The 19,177-nt window shown below is 49.5% G+C and overlaps 1 protein-coding gene and 1 long non-coding RNA gene across 5 annotated transcripts in view; one reads left to right on the forward strand and one right to left on the reverse strand.

Annotated features, from left to right (window-relative positions):
• Positions 1 to 19,177, forward strand: part of SIK3 (SIK family kinase 3) — a 72,751-nt gene that overhangs the window by 7,475 nt on the left and 46,099 nt on the right. The gene's annotated exons all lie outside the window — the stretch shown is intronic.
• On the reverse strand, positions 5,901 to 10,210 carry LOC120324713. The gene is made up of 3 exons (XR_005566217.1): positions 10,191 to 10,210; positions 9,009 to 9,048; positions 5,901 to 5,940 (listed from the first exon to the last, which is right to left on the reverse strand). It is a non-coding gene; the product is annotated as an uncharacterized LOC120324713 (long non-coding RNA).

Raw genomic sequence — 19,177 nt, forward strand, 5'->3', positions numbered from 1 at the left:
TTTGGAGGCTGCCTGCGTCTGCTGCCTTTCAGCAAGCAGATGGATGTTTCTCGTCTCCTTCCAATAACTTTTAAAATGTGGTTGGTCCTATTGGAAGGAGTTCTGAGTGACAGGGACGCGGTGAGGTGTTTTCAAGGCTGGGGAAGTGCGTGTGGATTTCTGCAGCAGGCGGGAAGACACATTTTTTCCAGGTTTTTCCTTACCTAAACAAGGCTCTCTCAGCTTGTTCTGGCTCTTTGGCTGACTTGGGCTTTCAGCTGTGTCTTTTCTTGGATAACCTCTGCCCGTGCAGGGAGTGTTATGTGCAGGAACACGTATGGAAGGTGTATGGAAGATAGCAAGGTGTGTGACAGACCCACGGCCATCACACTTTGGGCACAAGGCGTTTTTTTTAAGGCTCTGGGATCTGCTGTCATGTAGCCTGAAGTGCTTCTGAATTTTTTGCCTGCATTCAGGCTCATCAGGTGCTTCCAGGTGTGTTTCTGGCCCTTCTCAGGGGAGGGTATCTTTGGAGCCCTGAGGCTTCTTGCTGCTGGGCAAAGGCAGCTGGATTGAAGCTGATGCCTAAAAACTAATTGTAGCATTTCGCAACATGAAGTGTTTTTAATGGAAGGAGTAAGTTGACAAGCTGTATGTCATTGTGTGTGAAGTGTGATCAGATAACACACTGAATTGCAGCAGTGATCCTAATTGGGGCTGGTTCCTGTCTTGGATGGAAGGATACAGTCTGTTCAGGTGTCGTGCTGCCCTTGCAGGAGTCTAGAGCAGTGCTGATGCACAGGTTTACCCTTGCCAGGTAGGCATAGCTGGTTAGGTCTTCTGGAATATAGACTGCATGACAATGACAGTGAAGAAATTAGGTGAAAGAATGCCTCGTGTCATGTGTGGCTAAATCTTTACAAAGGTGTTTGTCTGTGCTTCCCTTCAGCTGAAACAATCAGTGCTAGAGGAAAGCATTTGCTTTCAGTGGCTGTGGCAGCGTGACCGCGTCTCTGCGCGCCCCAAATTTGAGTTTGAGCTCATAGCACTGGCAGCAACTGAAGATGAAAAGCATTAGTCTTGGTACTTAGTCTTTCCTCTCTAGATGTGCTTGTAGGAAATCCTTGGGCTGTAATCTTGCAAGTGGCTCTGTCAAGGTTATCAGCCTGGCTGGAGTGCCGCTGACGGGCAGGCTCCGGGCAGCCTGTGCTGCCTGCTCGCTGCTGCCGGGAATTGTCCTGGCCTCAGACAGGGAAAGGGTCATGTGCTGTGCGATTTATGGCAGGTTTTCTCATTCCCAGGTGGCAGCAGACAATGGTGCTCTTCTGCGGGAAGCTCCTGTTGCAGTTGTGTCTTCTTCACCCTGAGGCTGGAACAGCTGTAGCTGCTTTCAGCGGTTTTGGAGGTCGTAGGGCTCCCCCTGCTCCCCCCACCAAACTGATTACGATACAGTTTAGCTTGTAGTCTATTTTTTTGCACATGTAAATGTCCCATTAGCCAAACTGCATCGTCCCCAGCAGCCACGAAGGAGCATGTTCTCAGCTGTACAAAGCCCATCTATGTTCTCGCATCTCCGGCACTCTGACACAGTGAGGGGGTTGTCAGTCGTACAGCAACTGTTTGTTTTCAAGCACAATCTCATTGGAAACCAATAAAAATCATCCTGATTCATTCTCTGTATAAGGATTCTAATACTTGGCTTCCACAGAGGTGGTTTTTCCCCTGAGCTGCTCTGGGAAGTGTAAGATAAAAAAAAAACCAAACCAAAACAAAGATTTTTCCTTTCTGTTGGTTAATTCAGCTGGTTTGTGTTAGAAACAAAGTGCAGAGCTGGTGGAGAAGGAAATCACAGTCGCTCCCTCCCCACTTGCTGCAGTGTGGGTGTCGTGTGCCCACTGCCCTGGCAGAGCTGAGGTGCACGGGGAAACCTGTGCTTAGTCAGAACAAAATATTCATGTGTTTTTTCATCCAAGTTGAGACTCCCATTACATGGTAAAATGACAAGCTGAAGGCTGACTATAGGTATTTTCCCACTCAGTGGGAGCTTGTGCAGTTTCTGAGTCATTTGCTGACAGTGTGGGCCTTAGTCTCTGGTTTGCCTCGTGTGTGTGTGTGTGTGTGTGTGCTGCTGGTCCCAGTTTGGTTCCACAGACACAACTGGATCCTTGTTTTCACTCACCATTGACACAGTCAGGTATGAAGTTAGTTCCTTCATGTGAGCTCAAAGGAAAATGTAGTGGTTCAGGGACTGCAGTCTGGGATTTGAAACCATACCACCTTTTTTTAAAGGTAAGGGTGGGATGCAGCCCCTAATTATGAGGGTCACTAAATTGTTGAGTTCCTTTCTGAATGATGATCAAATCACTTGTAGGGCTTAACTTAAAAGGCAGATGGGTTTAGGATGCAAGATAAACTCTTCAGAGACGTGTCAAATTTTGCATGTCCTGAGACAACATGAAGGGAGCACCTAATCCTGATCTAGATGAGGTTTTATATAAGAGGTGTAACTAAAGTTGCCTTGAAAGTGCTGTGGGCAGACTAACCAGCACGTGGCCAAACAGTTTGTGGGGGTGTTTGGGTTCCTTGTTGCTCTCTGATAGCAACAAGGTGCAAAGCATCAGTTGCTTTAGTGCAGCAGGAAATTAGTGGGAAAACTAAACGTGTCAGAGCTTTCACCATGGCAACAAAGCCCTGCTCGCAGCACAGCGAGACAAAAGCAGGTCAGGTCTGTGTGGAGCAAGGTGGGAGCCTTCTCCAGGCTGAGTGTCTCCAAACCTGCCCTTTTCCTGGGCAAGAGAACGTGATGTAAAGGGCTGGTAAGGTGACAATGAACTTCAGGACTTGGGGTTGGGAATTAGAAGTGGGTTCTGCCCATCTCATGCTTGTGTCAGCAGAGCATCTGACTTGGGACGTGGTCACTACCCCAAGGCTGCCAGAGCTCAAGGGGTGTTTGGACAACACCCCCAGGCACATGGTGGGATTCTTAGGGCTGTCCTGTGCAGGGCCAGGAGTTGGACTTTGATGATCCTTGTGGGTCCCTTGCAGCTCAGGATAGTGTTTCATTCCATGATTTTATGCTTTGGGAAGGCCACAGTGGATGGGAATGTTTTATAAATGCCAAACAGTCATTCAGATTGTTTCCCTTTCCCTGAAACTGATTGTAAATAACAGAGAGGTTGTATGTGACAGTGCCCAGCATAATTGCTTAATTCTTGGACTCTTTCTCTGGGATTTGTGAACAGCCCACGGGTTGCATGAGCACCAGATCACGTTCTGATGGCACACCACAAGTCTGCTCATCCATCTTCTCGTTCCATGTGTTCCAGCATTTTGAGCCCTTCGATGAGGTCACCAGGACAGGGTTGAGCAGCAGTGGCATCGGTGACACATGGAAGAGCCATCTCTGCTTCTGTCCCCCCGACAGTGTCTCTCAACACACGTGGTTTGGCCATCCCCAGGCAGGCCCCAGGCCACGGTGGAACACACAGCAGCGGGCTCTGAGCAATGCTCCCACGGTGCTGCCACTCAGGAGTTGTTTTCCCCATAATTGAGCAGGATATTAAAAGGTTTATGGTTTACAGTTACAGGCGTTGCTCTGGCCGGAGGAGCGTCGAAATCGATACGGCAATTACTGCCGGGCTCGTCACGGGTTGTGACTCTCACATGCTTGGGGAGACAAAAGTGGAAGTGGCTGGAGGAGTGCCACCAGCAGGGTGGCCACAGGTCTGCCTCTGAGCCAGGGACAGGGTGCTGGGCAGCATTCCTGAGCCAGGGAAGGGGTGCTGGGCAGGTGTCCTGCACCCGCCTGCCATGAGCCCCTCGGAGGCACACAAAGAACTTGCAACCGGGCTGTCAGCTTTACAGAAAACAAATACTAAAAGGGGGGAAAAAAAGCAACTTTAGAAGTGCTCTGAGAGCAAGAATATTTTATACAATTTTCTTATTCCTGCTGTCTTCTCTTTGGATTCGTCCTCGAGGCCACAACTGAACTGGAGGAGGGAAATGGCAGCAGTGACCAGGCCTGGGTGGCCCTGGTCGGGAAGCACTGCTTCCTGCCGGATTTGCATCCCAAGCCCTAAGTCAGCACTTCGGGGCTGTGTGTGGTAGGGTGCCCTGGCTTGTTGGAGTGAGTCATCATTCAAATAGTCACCAGAGCAAACGTGCTTGTCCAAACAAGAGCAGCTCTGCAGAGGCACCCCGGCTGCTCCGAAGCAGTTACGTGTCTGAGGTGAACAGCAAAACGCTTCTTGTTTTACCACCTGCAGGTCTCCAGAGTCCCAAACCGTGCACAGTAGTCGGTGTGGTAGCACCGCCCTCCCTGCTGCCCGGAACAAAGCTTGCTTCCTGTCCTCCGAGGTCAGATCCTATCGAGTTGGAGGGAGCAGTGGTTTGGGCTGAGCAGATGTTTTCCTCGCTGGGTCCCAGAACAAAGGCTGCTCTGCAGTGTCTCCACTGATGCCTCCTCCTCCTTGCAGGTGGAAACCTCAGCTGTGCATCTGAGTTTAGTGGTGTGATTCAGTGCTAGGATGGATGCTCCAGTGGTTGGTTAGAATAGGAATATCCACTCTCAATTAAAATGGTGATTAAGATAGCTTTTTATTTTTTGCCAGGCTCCTTTTCCTTATCTTAATTGTGTTTTAAGATATTGAAGGCAGTTCCAGTCTTCTGTTTGTTTTGATCCTTTGTTTTCAGCAGGCTTTGCACAGGAGAGGCTGCAAGTGGCTCTGCAAGAGTGACAGTGTCACGGGAGGGTGGTTTGAGATTTCAGAGTCCTCCTATTTCAGGGCTGGAGTAAGAGTTGTTTGTGATGTGTGACTTGAGTGAGTCACCTCCAGTCAGAGGCAGCTGTCAGCCACAGCGACCTGCGCACGGTCCGACCCACGTGCACTACACCTGGCTGGGGTTATCCCGAGCAGGGCACCTCCAGCAGGGGCCTGGCTGGGGCTCCAGCCTTCCTTTCCCATGGGAAACCATTACACCTGCGTGGGAAAAGCACTGTCACCTCAGCTGTGGCCTGCCTCCTGCCACGCTCCTACCCTGTCAGCTTTTGGGGAGATTCCTCTCCCAGACGCACTCCTGCCTGAGGAGCACTGCTTTTGGTTCTCTGGCTGTTTGTGTTAAGTGTTAAGAAGCTGCCCAGCCTCTGGCCCCGCTGCTGGGCAGAGAGTGTTGTGACACTGTTCTGGTGACACTGTTTTGGCTTTGGATAACGTTTCTCTTTGTGATGGCCCCTCTGTCCTTGGGTGTCCTGCGGTTGTGTCTCTGGCTGTCGGCGCGGTCAGCTCGGCAGGCGCAGGGCAGACACAGCACCAGGACAGGTGCAGCCCAAGCACGGGGCTGACGTGCCTCGTTGGGTCTGTCTGGGTGGTTTTGTGGCTGGTGGAAGAGTTATAGAGCTGGTGAGGCTGGGAAGGGAATTGTGCCCTGTTCCAGCACAAAGGTGCAAATCAACTCCTGCTGGCGTGGTCCTGCTGCTCTGGCCCCGGCAGCATCCATTGAGGGTGGCAACGCCGGGCTCGCCATGTGGGAATCCTTCCGTGGAGTTCATTTTCCTCATTGTTGGCAAACTGTGAGCCAAATGTGTACACAGTTTAGAGCAACAACTTCCTATTGACAGTGCTTTCAGAGGAGCTGTTGTTTATAAAGCGAGGGATTTCCAGCTTTGTTTTTCTCTCTCCAGTGCAGAGTAAACTCTAGAAACTGAATGTTTCATTTTCTGACTGCTTGATAATAGTTGTTGGATTCTGCTGCTGTTGGTGAAACCCACAGGCTGACGGGAAGGCTGAGTTCTGTATTTTGGATGTTTCTAGACCTATATGCAGTGTAAGACCTCTGAGGATGGGTGGAATACGGGTGACAAAAGGTGTGTGAACAGGAAACAGATCTCCAGCTGAACGTTACACCTTGGCTCTGTGATAGTGGTGGTAGTGGGAAGGTCTTGACACAGGCTCTGTGTTTTAGCTGGAAGAGAAATTTAAGTGATATGGGAACAAGAGGAAAAAAAGGAAGGAAAATATGTGTATCCTTGCTGTTTGGTCTGTGTTTGTGTGGCACGGACAGCATGAGCAGTGCTGTGCTGCTCTCCTGTGTGCTGGGACTCACTGCTCAGGTTCTTAATCCTGCTGCAAAAAGCTTTTTGGGGAATGAAGGGATTGGGATCCATTCTCGCTGATGTGTACAAAGTACCTTTTCATGGCACTGCCCAGCCAGTTCCATCGGGGTGAGCGGCAGCGGTTGGGCTTCGCTCCAGGGTGTTCCATCTCACGCACACGTATGACAATGTTGTAAAAACATAAATCCCTAAGCCTCTCCTGGTGATATTACTGTCATTACTCTGCTAGTAGTTTTCAGAAGTTAGGGTTTAAGTGGTTCCCTGAGTCTGTCCTCTCCTGCGATATGTCTAAAACCGCCCCTGGAATTAGTGCCAAACACGGTGGTTGGAAGTCAGGTTGAGTGACGCCTTCGGCAACCAGCTCAAGATCAGCAGGAGTAGATACAAGATACTCGGTTGCTGTTCAAGCTGATAGTGCCAGGGAAATATTTAGCACATAGGTGACACTTCTAATCTTTAAAGCACTTCATAAACATTGGCTAATCCCACAGTGCAGTTCTTGGTTGGCAACCTATCTGTCTTCCCTGGAGAGAACAAACGGCTGGAGGACTCTGGGAAGCTGCAGTACAAGGCTGTGATAGAGCTTGAATTTCAATTGGATTTTTTTAAAGTATAATACAAGCTACAAGATTCACTGCTTCTGTGACCTGAAGCAGCTGAGCTGCGTGCACTGCACCCATACCTGGAGTGGGGATTCCCTGGTGGGACAGTGGACTGAGCTGTGCAGCAGGGCGAGGGAGGGTCAGGAGAGGTGTTTTTAATTTCGTGGGCACAGTTGTCCTCTGCTCTTTGGTAGCTCATCCTCTGCCTTCCCGAGGACCCCCAGCTTGGCTCTGGGGCCTTTCCAGCTGGCTGTGGACAGCACATCTGTCCCCTTGAGCACACCTTGGGGCCTGGCTGGGCAACTGCACGACATGCTGTGTGAGCACCAGCCCTGCAGGAGAGTCACTAGCAGTCGGAGTGGGAGTCCTCAAAAGCAAACTATGGCAAAACACTGATGTACAGCTGTGGTTTGCTGTGAGGAGAAAAGCAGAATGACTTCTGCTCTTCAAGAGCTTGACCCTTCCCTTCAGCACCCTGCTCTCATGGGAAGAGCAAATCCACAGGCAGGGAAGGTGAGTGCCTCTGTGGGGTTCATCAGCTGCACCCCAGGTCATCAGTGGCAGATGAGCACCAGACCCAGTAGGTGAGTGAAAGGGAGGTGGGAAATGGCACTGGCTGCAGTACCAGATGAGGCATCTCCTCGAGCCTTGGGGCAGCCCCGGCTGCAGCTCTGAGAGTGCCCGAATCCCCGAGCTGCCGGCTGCGGAGGGAGGAGAGGCTCTGCCTCTCATGTTGAAACCGGGGCACTGTGTAGGAAGGAACGTAAGATTTGTATCATCAAAGGCTGAAAGCAAGAGGGAACATGATTTTGTAGCCTGGTGATGAGGGAACTCCCCTGGGAGGGGATAGGGATCAGCTTCCATCTGTGCTCCAGGGACTGTTTATGTATTTTGTGTTGAGAATTGCTGGATGAAGCACATCTCGAGCTGCACTGAGTTTTTGAGGAGTAAATGGTGGTGTACTGGGTTGGCTGACTGTGCTTCACCACCACTGGGGCTTCTGCACTTGCCTTGTCTCTTTTAGACTGTTTTTAGGGCAGGGACCTTGGTTATTTACAGCTGAGTTACCAGAGCTTAGGGAATTAATACGTCTCGTGCCCACTGCAAGTATTAACCAACCACAGGAGTACTACCAGTGTTCTACGAGGAAACTACAGCATGTTTGTTTGACCTTCTTCAGACACCCAAAGGTGTAAAGATAATGCAGTGTGTGAGACAGCTTTGACCAGAAGATGAGGTAGTTATCAGGAGTTACTGAGCTGACAAAGAACCAGTGTTGTTTAGATCTTGTGATTAAGTCCTTTCACTTCTGATTTACTACTCGGGTATCTAAATTGCTTAATGAGAGAGAGTAATATGAAAGTAGCAAGGTAGGAAGCCTGGTTTCCAGTAAGCTTAAACCACAAGGGGTTTATCAGAATCTGGGGGGACAGTCCTGTTATGTATTAATAAAGAAACCAAAAAGGGTTTCTTTGCTTAACAGCTCAGAAGACAGGATATATTCTAATGTTTTTCAGCCTTGGTTTGTAAAAGGTGAAAAAGGTAAGCCAGGTGAGGTGTACAGAAGTAACTGCTCACTTGCTATCAGAAGTAGAAACTACAAGGGCGTTGTTGCATAAAACAAGCCTGGTCCTGTAGCATTTTGTTTAGATAAAAGATACAGAGAACCCTCGGCAGTAACCTGCAGTTATTTACAAGTGCTCGTGACTTAATGAGCCCGTTCCGTGGGGCGGCCGGGTCAGCCAGCGCGGTGGGGAGGGGGCTGAGGCAGGGAATGGGGCGACCTGGTGGGAAGGTTGGGGCTTGGAGCAACCTGGTCTGCTGGAAAGTGTCCCTGCCCATGGCACAGGGGTGGAACTGGGTGATCTTTAAGGTCCATTCCAGCCCAAACCAGTCTATGATTCTATTCCATGATCCTGTGATCGGGCACTATGTGGCAGCGCCAGCTTTGTCTGCACCACCACCGACTGTTGGCCAGGGAAGTTGTTTTGATTAGCTGCATCATCCTTGTCTGTGCAGGGATGAATGTTTTCCTCACAAACACCAGCCACCCAGCAAGGAGACTATCAGCTCATGTGGAAGAGGAAGGGTCTGAGCTTTATATAATCTGTTGGCTCAAAGACTTTTCAGAAACAAATCTTGCGACTGAGCTAGAGGCTAATGACAGCAATATGTCTGCTGGCAGCCAGCAGTGATTCAGAATAGCTTTGGATCTATCCATATGCTCTTCTCCTTGCGTTACTTCTCAACAGAGCTGAGTGCAGTTGAGGAGGGGTTTGAGGAGGGTGTGTGGCATGGGAGAGATTCCAGCTTACCTCCTGTCGGGGTAAATCCACTGCCTGTCCTCCAGACTTCCTGCAGAACGGCGGTGCAGAGAGCTCAGGAAGCGTGAGGGAATCATCTGCTTGCGTGCTGTTACTTTTTACATCAGAAAACGTCATGGCATTGTAAATAAACCCTTCCCTCGTAAAGAATGGGCTGTATATGGGGTTGCTGTGGAGCCTCATCGCTGTAAATTAATTTCCTTAAACAGCCTCTGCAAAAAAACTCTGATCTGTGACTGGATGGCTGCCCTTCTTGAGTGTAGCTTTAGGAGCCCAGGAGAGCATGTGTGCAATGCAGAATGCCTGCTGTTTCCAACCAAGACTTGCACTCTTTTCTTCTTTCTCCTTAGGTAAATAGCTACAGCACTTCAGCAAACCCTCTGTCAGCTCTTTGAGACAGGGAGTTTCTCCTAATGCTTGCAAAAGGACAAGTCCCACCATTCATGAATGTCTTGGGATGCAGTAAGAGTGGGGTAGAGCTGCCCTAGGCCACCCACTCTGAGATGCAGTGACAACCTGAAGGAAATCTGTGCCCTGCTCCACAAAGACTACATTTGGGGTGGTTTAGGTCTTGCTTTCTCCTTTTTATGGCTCTTACCTGGTGGTTTTGTTCCGCAGCTGATAAGTTATTGATGCTGCTCATCCTCCTTCCTGCACACCTCTGCAGGGATGTGCAGCCGAGGCAGGCATGAGTAATGCCTTTGGAAGAAGTGTTCCCCTAACCTTTTATGCTGGATGCGTACATCAAGCATTTGAATCTCTACATTTTCCATTGCACTGGGATGACTGTACATTCCTATCAAATGATTCATTGGATTAACATAACTTTTCTACGAACCAAAATATCTCTTCAGACCCTCAGAGCTAAAGGGATCTTTAGCAGATGCACTGTTGGATGCTCCGTGTGTGTCTTCCGCACCAAGTGCTGTGTACAGACACACTGGAGTGTGAGGCTGTCCTTTTTCTCCCCCTACAAGTGCACTTGGTTCCCTCACATTCCATTTCAGTGACGTTGGAAAGCTTTTTTCTTTCTTTTTCCCCAGAGGGACCGAGCAGAGCTGTTTACCCTCAGCTCGCCAGCTTCCCCTCGGAGAGCAGGACACGGGATGAGCGTGAGGGGGAAGGAGGGGAGAGCACGGGTTCTGCTCCGAGTGGAAGCAGTTTGATCCTCACCTGCCGAGGTGCTGTGCTGCTGTTCATTTGACTTCTGCAGCTCTGTTTGGGTTTCCACGGGCTGTGCTGAGCACATGGGCTGGTTTTGCATTTAGCTGTGGGACTGTGCTTGAGGCTCTGTAGCTGCTTGTGCCAATTTGTGGAGTGCCATTGCTGCAGCGTAGTTCCTGGATCCATCCCTCGAGAGCTGCTCCTCGGAGAGCTGCATCTTGCAAAACTGCTGCCCAGAAATGAGGCACGTTCTGTACGAGCAGCACACCTCGGTCTCAGGGCTGCCAGAGTCAGAGCCTGTGTGGCTGTGGTGTGATTGTGGAGATGAGTGTATCCCAGAAGGTTTGCCGGGAGATAATTCCAGGCTGTTCCTCCAGACTTGCTGATGTAGGGTTGTTTTTTCTTGGTTGTTGTGAAACTGCCCTCAGTGTGCACCTTATCTCAGAGCCGCTTGCCTGTCTTGCTCATTAGCAGCCACGTCTTCCTCCTCCTGGAGCATCGCTCTCGCTTCTGGGCTGCTTTCCAGTTGTGTTTATCTGTGCACTGGTGAGCTGTGCTCCCTGGACTAGTTGTTCCTGAACAGTAAGCTGGGAATGATTTCAGCTTGGCAGTGCTGCAATGCTCTGTGCCCGTGGGTAGCTGTGCCCTGCCCAGCCGAGGGGTGCTGTGTGTGCCCATGTCCTGCTCCTCTGGTGACACTGAGCACGGTTTGGCTCCGTCACCCCTGCGAGCTGGCCCTGCAGCTGGACTTGCCTCTGTTGGGGTGTGAAACCATTATTTAAACTTTAACTCCTCTTAATGTGATTTTTGTTTTTATTGAAGTTTTAAGCCTTTCCAAGTTGTTAATCCTGCTGGAATGATGGGCCTGTCGTTTGCAGCTCCCCAGGATACACAGGCTGTGTCTATGAGGGTGCAGCTAATGACTTCATAGCAGGTTTTATAGTCTGACCTCCAAGCCTGTTGGTTATGTCTGGGAATGAGCAGAGGAATGTGATGCATTGAAGCTGTAGCTTGTAGGAAACCCCTTTTTGTAGGTCTTTGCTGATGGCAGTGACTTGCTCCCCAGCAGGCTCGTGGGTTCTTTACAAGGTGCATGTAATGACCCCGGCCCATTATAGTTATCTCAGATGTCACTGTTATTTATTCTCTGAGACTCTACCACATTCCATTACCAGGGAAAAGTTCTTGTTTTCCCTGAGGCAGCTGTTACATTTAAGGAATTTTTGGTATGTGCTAGAATAGAAACTCATTTTCATTTTGTACCTGAATCATAGAAAGTCAAGCTAACATGACACAGCTTGGTTCTGCAGAGACAGAGTTCTCTTGCACCACACAGATCTCTGGCTCTGCTCGACTCTTTCTTCTCCTCAGCACCACTGAGAGTGGTGATGATTGTTAGTGTGACCAGTCCTGCAGTGGGTAAATAAACATTTTTTTCAACTGCATTTAAAGAGAGAAAAAATACTAATCAGCCTTGTGAGACAATGCCCTTAGTTTCTTGCTGCTGTAGTTCAAATTAATAAAAATCTCATTTATCTCCTTCTGGTAATATATGTCCCTGGAGAGCAAGGTCATGGCAAATGATACAAATGAATGAATAGGGGAGGTGGGAAATGTGATCTGAAATTCCTGCAGGCTCGCTCATCTCGCACCCTCTGTGTGTCAAGGGAGCCTGGATTTACGTCACTGTGCCTTACATAAGGATCTATAATGTGATAGCTCCCGAGGTTGTGTGGGTCTTGGGAGGCTCCTGTGTAATTGGTTCAGTGTGCACTCAGCAGAGCTGCACAGCTCCTATGGATGGCTCTGCAGCCAGGGTTGGTGCTTGGGAGCCTCTGTGCAGCCCAAAGGTCTATTTTTTTTCCTTTAACCATCACCATTTTCTCTGGCATTCCAGCTGTTGCAGGAGTCTTGGATGGTTAAAAATGCTGAAGAGGTGAAGAGTGCAGTTAAGGTGTAAATCAGCTCCCTGAGGCCAAGCAGTCAATATTTCCCAGAATCCTTGAGGTTGGAAAAACCCTCCAAGTTCACTGAGTCCAACCTGTGCCCCATCCCCACCTTGTCCCTCAGCCCTGAGCACTGAGTGCCACGTCCAGTCCTTCCTTGGACACCTCCAGGGGTGGGGACTCCACCACCTCCCTGGGCAGCCCCTTCCAGTGCCTGACCACCCCTTCCATGGAGAAATTCCTCCTGATCTCCAGCCTGAGCCTCCCCTGGCACAGCTGGAGGCTGTTCCCTCTCCTCCTGTCCCTTGTTCCCTGGGAACAGAGCCTGAACCCCACCCAGCTCCTCCCTCCTGTCGGAGTTGCAGAGCCAGAAGGTCCCCCCTGAGCCTCCTTTTCTCCAGGCTGAGCCCCCTCAGCTCCCTCAGCTGCTCCTCATGGGACTCATTTTCCAGACCCTTCCCCAGCTCCATTCCCTTCTCCAGACACAAAAGCAAGGAAAAGTTTTGGTGAATGTCCATACCAAGTGTGAATAAGGTAGTGTTTGGATTGCTGCACTTTTCCATGCTTTCTTGTACAGCTGCAATCAACCTTTTGCCCAAAGCTGGTGAATTACTTGTTAAATAACTCCCTAGCTCGGGTACTCCAGTGGCAACAATGCATTCTGGACGTGCCCTGACCCATGTGCACGTCCCCAGATAAGCAGAACTGCAAAACTAAGGCCTGTTACAGAAGTTCTGTGCTTAATTACTGCAGGTCTTGGGGCATATCCTGTATCTTGGCTGCTGAGCAGGGGAGTGGGGCAGTGCTGCCCAGGGCTCTGTGTGTGCTGTGCTGTGATCACTGGTGAGCTCCCAGGCCTGACATTTATGTAGTGGTCTTGTGATACTCCAGGTTTAGAAGGCAGGCAGCTTGTTTTACTGGCATGTCATCCGATAGCCGTACAGTATGAGCTCCTGGCTGAAGTCCCCTCTGACTGTACAGCCCAGGGCTGAGGGCTCTCAAGTGCTGGAGCTCAGGGGCCACGTAAAAAACTGTGGGTAAAAAACCTGCCCCGCGCTGGCTTCGTGTCCGTAAGGATGGAGCAGCTCCCTCCAGAATGGAGATCCTGCCCTCAAGATGGGACTCCAGCCATCCTTATGATAAGAAAGGATCACTTCAAAGCTTGCATCTGTACTTGCAATTTTGTTGTGTTTTGTGGATGTGCAGGAATACGGAAAACTGCTTTCCAAGTGGCACTGAGATGTTGGAGCAAGTCCAAAGAAGGGTCAAGAGCACAAGTCTGATGAGAAGTGGCTGAAGATGCTGGGGGGCTCAGCCTGGAGTAAAAGGGGCTCGGGGAGGACCTTCTCACTCTCTCCAACTCCCTGACAGGAGGGTGGAGCCAGGTGGGGGTCAGGCTCTGCTCCCAGGGAACAACTGACAGGACAAGAGGAAACGGCTTCAAGTTGAGCCAGGGGAGGTTTAGATTGGATATTAGATTTTTCATAGAAAGAGTGGTCCAGCACTGGAACAGACTGTCCAGGGCAGTGGTGGAGTCACCATCCCTGGAGGGTCTTAAAAGCTGTGTAGATGTGGCACTTGGGAACATGGTTTAGTGGTGGCCTTGGCAGTGTCACTGGACTGATCTTAGGGGCTTTTCCAACCTAAACAATTCTGTGATTCCAAGGCAGCAGGACAGACTGAGACCTTTATTTGATGAGACAGGGGTGATGATGGTCTGTTCCATGCATAGCACCTTTCTGGGCTGCCATTTTCAATTAAGAGCTCTGAAAACAACAAAAAAAGTCCTCTAAGGGAAATGAAGCCCTGCCTTGGCAGCCCCTCTGTCTGATCTTTGGGAAGTGCAGATGTGCATCTTGGAACAATTTACTCCTGGTAGTGTTTAGGGCTACCAGAGTGACTGTTTATTCCCACATATGGAGCATGGTTTCAGAAGGTAATTTAAACAAATGGAGCGCCACTTCCAATTTCTCAGACTTCTAGTTTAGAAGCCAAAACTGTTCTCCTGGCTCCAGCTTGCCCACCCTGGCTGTATCAGTTCCCACATGGCCTGCCAAGTTTGCAGAGAACTATCTATGGTCCCATTTTCTTTCTAAGGAGGTAAAAATCCCTTGGCTGAGAGCGGTTTGAGCTTTGTTGGGACGTGGAGTAGGGCAGGGATGTGCAGGTTCTGGGCAGGGAAAGGTGTCAGCAGGGAAACCCCTGGCTGGGACTGACCCGTGTTGTTTCTGAAGTCACAGAGATTTTATGAGCTCCCATCTGCCTTCTGCTCCTGCCACAGCTCACGGGGTTGGTTCTGCAGGAGCAGCTGAGCTGTGTGAGGGGGTTAACAAAAGCCGTGACGTGCTCGGAAGCTCCGCGCTCCTGGCTCGTGCTGGATGCTGCCAAACAGCTTTAGTTCCTGCTGCTGCACTTTGGGAAGGGTAGTTTGGGATCAGAAAATGCCTGTTATCCCTGTGCTGTACGGTCAAGGAAAACACACCCCCGTTCTGTGGCTGTTTGAACTGGAGAGTTGCCTTAATCTGTAGTTCTTTTGCTTTTACGTGCACCTCTAAGGTCTAGGCTAAGCAGAATGATTTAGTAGCACATCAGTTTGTGCTTGGGAAAGTAAATGTTTTCAGTCTACTGAAAGCAAATGGGAATGTCTGGTTGGTGTCCTGGTGCAATGAGTCCTGACCTGCTGCTTGGAATAAATAGGAAATACTGTGACAGGGGAAAAGCAATGCATTTTGAGCCTGGTGCACGTGTGTGGAAGGGAGCAGTGCTGGTGAGAGTCACTGAGTCGCCTCCCAAAGTTGCACAGTGGTTCCCCAGATGTTTGCAGTGGTCACAGACTTGTCTACTCTGTGCTGCTGTTACTCTGGGATCCCTGAGCTGTCTGACCTGCTTTATATGTGTGAAGTGGCTCAAATACCCAAAATTCAGACACATGAAGTTGTGTGCTGCAGACTTGGTTTAAGACCCCCAAACGGATCTGTAGGGTGGCTGTATTTGTTTGGGTTTTGTTTTCTTGCAGTTTCTGCATATATAAAAGAGGCTTTGTCCTCTGTGGGCCCTGAATTTCCCACGTACAAGGAGAGGCATTGAGAGAATTCCAGGCTGCGGCTTTGCTTCCACGTGCCCCTGCTGCATTTACCTGTATTTAGTGCATGTCTCTGACTCAGTGTTTACTCTTCAGTATTTAAACATTCCCTAGAAATTAAATCTTTTAAGAACATTATTCTTCACACCAAGTGCTTGTAGAAGCCCAGTTGTGCAATGCCTACGCTCATGTATTGGCTGCTGTCTTACTCCCTCGGAACAGGATTTACGGTGGCAAAGCAAAGCAGCAGCCACAATTAGAATTTGGGTACTACAGAGCTGAAGTGCTTTCAAAATAGCAGTGTCTGTGCTCCAAAAATACTCCATTGTCCCCTGCTTTAAGTTTTGGAGCTGGTGACAGCCATGGTTACTTGTGAGCCCTGAGGGTGCCCAGGGCAGAATCCCTCTCAGAACTCTTCGGGCACCCGAGCCCTTGGTGCTGCCTGTTGGAATCAGTTTGATTTGCATGGATGGAGCAGCAGGGATAAGAGTGACACCCGTTGCTGTTTGATTTCTGGCCCTTTGCCACGTGCTGTCACCAACCTGGGGCTAATGGCCGTGTGTGACATTTGGAAGGCAGAGGCTTGGCCGGGGTGAGTAGTGGGAAGCTCCCATTGCCCCTCCTTACCTGAATTCCCTCCTCGGAGCTGTGCTGTGCTGCAGCTTGCAGAGAAAGTGAATCATGAGATCCATCCTCTGCCATGGAGTGACACCCAGGATCTGTCACAGGTCTCTGCCCTGCATGTGAGGCAGGTTCCTGGGGGGCTTTGGCAGCCTCTGGTCCCAAGTCCCATGGCAGTGTCCGTCCGGGCACCCTTTTGTTCACACCATGCTGTGCCACAGGGCCCTGAGAGCCCGGGGCTGTATCATGCTTTGGCTTTGAAGTAGGTTTTCAGCTCCTGAGCACTGTTATCTGTGGGTTTAAGTCATTTCTGCTGATAAGGGAAATCAGATACTCTTGTTGGAAGTGCCTTGTAGGCTTCTCTAGTGTTGCAATTCAGTTCTGCGCCCAAGTGAAAGGTGATTCTCTAACAAGTTGGTCTGTGCAGTTACTGCTGTGGAAGATTCTTCTGTCAAGCTGGCTTTGTTATGAAACAAATTCAAATTTTAAGCAAATCTTTGTGGTTTTGGGGGGGAGCAGAAGCTTTCTGGAGCTCTAAGAGGCAGGTCTTGTGTTGTGACATCACTGGACAGTCTTAGTGGAAATAACTACAGGGGTGTTTTATCCTCAGCAGGCTTCGAGCTTTTCACTTGTTGAAAGTGAGGAAATTCCTGACTTTATTCAGGTATTTTCTCCTCACCCTTCAGTGGAAATACCACTGTAGAACATCAGTTTATTTTAAGCCAGACTTTGTGATCAAACCCAGGTTGCCAACCTTGCATCTTCCTTTGTGGTATTATAAACTCTGCTGAGAGCAGCAGGCTGGGGACAGCCAGTGGCTCTCCCACCTCGCTGGGGGTAAATTTGGCATGGTTTGTTTTGCTTCTCCTGCAAAGCCCATGTAGGATGAGGGTGAGGAAGGGGCTCTCCATGGCTTGGATGTGTTTTATCTTGGTTGTTGAGGGTTAACGTGTTGAAGGCTGCGTTCCTTTAAGTTTCACTTTTGGCTTTTCTTTCCAAAAATTTCCACTTCATTTCATAACAATTCTGGAGTGAGGGGTGGTGATATTCTGAAACCTTTGAGTCTGAAAATGTTCTGCGTAATCAGGGGCTGGAGGCAGCCACAGTTGTTTTCAGGCCCAGGGGAACTGGTCTTCCTGACAGTAACGTTAACCCTCCCTAAATCAGTTAATTGAAGGATTTTTAATTAACTTAAGGGGTGGGAATGGTAAATAGAGGCAGTGGTTTTGAGAAGAAAATTGCTTTCTGCTGAAGTCTTGTGACTGGTGAAAATTCTGATGTTTAGAACTAAAAAAATTGTGTCTCACTGCTTTGATCGTTTCTGTTCCATTTGGAGCCAAACACAGGCTCAAGTAACCGGGTTTTGTGGCACACAGCAAACACCATTAGTGATGGAGAATCTGAGAGGTGAACTATAGCCTTCCAGAGCCTTATGTGCACACAAAGACTGGGCTCAAAATGTTGAATGTAATGACTGTGTAGGCTTTGTATTTGAAAATACTTTGTGTGTATTGTTATATTTCTGCCTTCTCAGCTGGTAACCCAACCTGGAACATCTTTGCCAGGCTACACTGCAGCATGGGAAACTTCCCTGAGACTCAGGTCCTTCATCAGGGGTTCAAGTTCAGCCTATAGATGCTGGGGATGCTTTTCAGGGGGGGTGAGGGTGAGTGATCATGAGCTCTAACATCTGGTTTGGAAGGTAAGAAGTGCTGAACCCTCGTGTTTTTAATCTCCAGATTGCTGTACCTTTCCCAGAGGTGTCTTCTGGCTGGGCTGGGTTGGTGCCACTGATTTACACGAGTCCTGTTGGCTGGTACAGACTTGCAAAGCCGTGGGTATTGATCCCAACCCCATCCCTGGGCTGCCCTGGCCCTGCAGAGCAGGGGGGATGTTCCATGCTGAGCTGCACCAAAGTGCCGTTTACAAGACATCTTGTGACGGGGCCACTGCTTGTTTGTTCCCATAGAAACTGCCATCTGATCCTGGCACACTGCACAAAGGCTCCCGCTGCAAAAGCAGCCTCTAAAAATTCCTGAGTGCATCATCTAGATCGGGCGTTTCGCTTTATCCTTGGCTTTCCTGGCAAAATCTCGTCCCCTTCCCGCCCAGTGTGCTCCATATCCCATAGTCTTATTGGGATTGGCACCTTAAAAATAATCCCAGAAATAAAGGTGACACTGTCACATCCTGATTGTGGTTCAAGAAATGCTGGTGAGGGAGCAGTGTTCGCAGTCCCTGCTGACAGCAGGATGATGCACATGGAGGCATTTGATGTGTCTGAAATCTTAGATATTGGGAAAAAATTCCTTATCTGCAAGTGCATGGCTGTTGCTTATAGTTTATTTTGAATATCCCACTGTTTTCACTTTGGTATAGAAAAGACCCAATGCTTACAGGGTTAGAAAAATATCTGTGCAAGTCTGTTTCAGAGCCCAGAATACCATATTCCCAAATGGACCTGATGGCAGACGAAGAGGAACACTGATTCCTTCCATCTTATCCGTCGCTTTTGATTTTCTGTGGTACTGTGGTGATCCCAGTGTGATATTTAACGTTTCTACAGCCTTCTTTTTTAACCAGGAGCTATTACACTTCTGAATCTAAGTGCACATTAGAGGTCCTGTGTATGCAGAGCCTGGCCTCCTCCCTGGAATGTGGGCAGAATCCAGTGTGAGAGCCCAGCACGGAGCCACTGCTCGGGCTGTGGCGAGGAGAAGGGAACAGGCCGCTGAGGCTGAGTGAAAGGGATTGTTATATGGGATGACAGATTCCTCTGGAGCTTGTTGCTGTTTGCAGAAGGGAAGCCAAGACATCAGTGCTTAATATCTTCCAGAAGTCCTTTGCTTTAACCCTTGCAGAGCCTCGGGAAATAAACTGGAAGCCAGTGCAAATGCTCCCGGTGGCTCTGGTGACTTCTCACAGCCAACAAGCAACAGGACAAGAGGATGTAGCCTCAGGCTGTGCCAGGGGAGGTTCATGCTGGACATCAAGAGAAATTTCTTCCTGGAAAGGGCACTGGAAGGGGCTACCCAGGGAGGTGGTGGAGTCCCCATCCCTGGAGGTGTCCAAGGAAGGACTGGCTGTGGCACTGAGTACTCTGGACTGGGGGACAAGGGGTGATCAGTTACAGGTTGGACTCGATGATCTTGGAGGTCTTTTCCAACCTAAGTGAATCTGTGATTCTGCTGCACGTCCTGGTGTGGTGCCAGGTGTTTTTCCTGATAACAGTTTACAGCAGTCGGATTTCTGTGGTGCACAGCAGGCTGGGGAACCAAGCCAGAGGTGCTCTTGCTGTGTGTGTTGGTTTTGTCATTAAAAACCAGCTGTTTTTTGTCATTAAAGAA

This window comes from Pipra filicauda, unplaced genomic scaffold (assembly GCF_003945595.2).
Source record: "Pipra filicauda isolate LSUMZ 115617 unplaced genomic scaffold, ASM394559v2 scaffold666_size289731_pilon, whole genome shotgun sequence".
NCBI classification, from domain to species: domain Eukaryota; kingdom Metazoa; phylum Chordata; class Aves; order Passeriformes; family Pipridae; genus Pipra; species Pipra filicauda.